Raw genomic sequence first — 1989 nt, 5'->3', positions numbered from 1 at the left:
GCTGAGTCTTCCTGCAGGCTTTCTATACCATGCTGGAATGGCTTGAAACAAGGTAACCACGGTAACCAAGTCACAGAGTCCATGGTAGGACTTCAGACATCACCACAGAGTCATGAGATGCGGGGGGCAGGGCTCCTTTAATGTGGCTGTTGAAATTCAGGTCTGAGTCCGCGACCACACCAAGATTTCGAGCTCTGTCCGTTGTGTGTAACATTGTCGATTGAAGCTGTGTGCTCTTTTCTAATCATTCCTCTTTTGCCCAAAAAACAACCACCTCCACTTCACTTTCTTCATTTAATTTAAGAAAGTTCTGGCACATGCAATCGTTAATTTGTACAATGCAAACTCTATTTTGCATCGGGCTACAGTCCCCTGGCGATAAGGTTATGTAAATGTGTGTCTAGTCCGTAGTAGGTTACTATGAGGTATGAATGAGGTACTACATGGGAAACTGAGAGTGTGTGAATTAGAATAAGCACGTTTTCTCCTCCAGCTCTAGGGTCGGGCATTGCTCTGATTTGAACTCGTCTGATTCCAGTTCAGATTCTTCCTTTTGATTTCAGAGTATATCGATTCTCGGTTCCGATTCTTTGAGTGCTGGAGTTGAAACCGGTCACATGCTTATTTCACAGATAAGAGGATAAGAGGAACATTTATTTAAATGTATATATTTGGATTCAGTAGTGATTTCCAGTCTTACCGGGCTTTTGTAAAATAAATCCCCAGTTTAGGGCGCCGCTACGCTCCATGGCTGTTAGTTACTTGTGTTGAATTTGGAACCAATGATCGGATTGTAAACCAACTTTTCCAAATGATTCCAATTAATAAAAACAATGCCAATGGAATTTTGAAACGATTCCAAGTTGAAACCGGTCCATTCGAGCTCTGATAACGGCTTGGATTGAGCTCTAGAAGATTGTGGGTGTCAACTAGCTGGATTTGAAGGACTTATTTATTTAGATTTCCTTCTTATTACTGTATAAGACTTTCTTTGTGTGTAGAGGCCATTTGTTAAAGACGTTAATCCAAGTGAAACACTGGGGAATGCTTTCCTCCCTTCTGTCTGATTGCTTTGCAGAGCAGTTCCTCTCCAGAGCCAGATAACGACAGGAGGGAAAGCACTCAGCCTCTCAGAGATGGAGTGCTTTTTATTGTGCTGACTGTTGGTCTACAAAATCATTTAAAAGTAAACTGTTAAAGGTTTATTGGGCTGTAAAGGCCCCTCCTTCACAGGGCAGTGACGTGTCGACGTGTTGCAGACAGGACTCAGGACACCGGTCCAAACTCCTCAGGCTGGTTTTCTCAGCTCTCTGACACTTCTGGAAACATTGAAGGAAATGTGTTATTCATTACGTCGAGGACCCAGTTTGAACAGGGACACTTGTGTCTTTGTGTTAACACTATCTGACTCTCTCTGTGATAACAAAATAAAGAGCTGGTTTTAGCATTATGAACTTTATGTTAGACTAAATATGTATTCTACCTAATTAATAAGGTATAGTAGACCTTTGTTCAGTTAAATAACGACACCCCATCTCCTCAACAGAAAGTAGTTCCTCTGAGAGTGTCCACTGTATTGTCTGTGGGTTTAGTCGGAGAACAGGAGGCTTTTCTGATTCTGTTAGTGAAAACGGTTATATTTAAAGTATTACAATGGGTTATTAGTGGATTAATTTAAGAATGGACAGACACAAAACAGGATGTTTTCACAAAGTCATTTAGACCAAAATGGCTGAAGGACTGTAACGTTTGGAAGAGGAAATAACTTGATCTTCTGACTTGAACTCCTTAGGAACAAAACCAACACTTGCTTATTTCAATACATTCAAAGGTTTTGCATGGGGGCATGCCAAAAAATAAATTCATATTTGAATCGTGATTCAAGCTCTACCGATTCAAAATTAATTAATAGAATTCCAAAAGTTGATTCATTTTTTATTGTATGTCTACTGCAATCACTAGATAGATAGATAGATAGATAGATAGATA

The 1989-nt window shown here is 40.0% G+C and overlaps 1 protein-coding gene across 1 annotated transcript in view; it reads left to right on the top strand.

The window, feature by feature from the left end:
• eepd1 (endonuclease/exonuclease/phosphatase family domain containing 1) overlaps positions 1-1989 on the top strand; it is a 58388-nt gene that overhangs the window by 44320 nt on the left and 12079 nt on the right. The window lies entirely within an intron of this gene.

The sequence above is a fragment of the Etheostoma spectabile genome, unplaced genomic scaffold (genome assembly GCF_008692095.1).
Source record: "Etheostoma spectabile isolate EspeVRDwgs_2016 unplaced genomic scaffold, UIUC_Espe_1.0 scaffold340, whole genome shotgun sequence".
In the NCBI taxonomy this organism is placed as follows: Eukaryota; Metazoa; Chordata; class Actinopteri; order Perciformes; family Percidae; genus Etheostoma; species Etheostoma spectabile.
The sequence above is the reverse complement of the archived record's forward strand: the minus strand, read 5'-3'. Positions and strand labels throughout refer to the sequence as shown.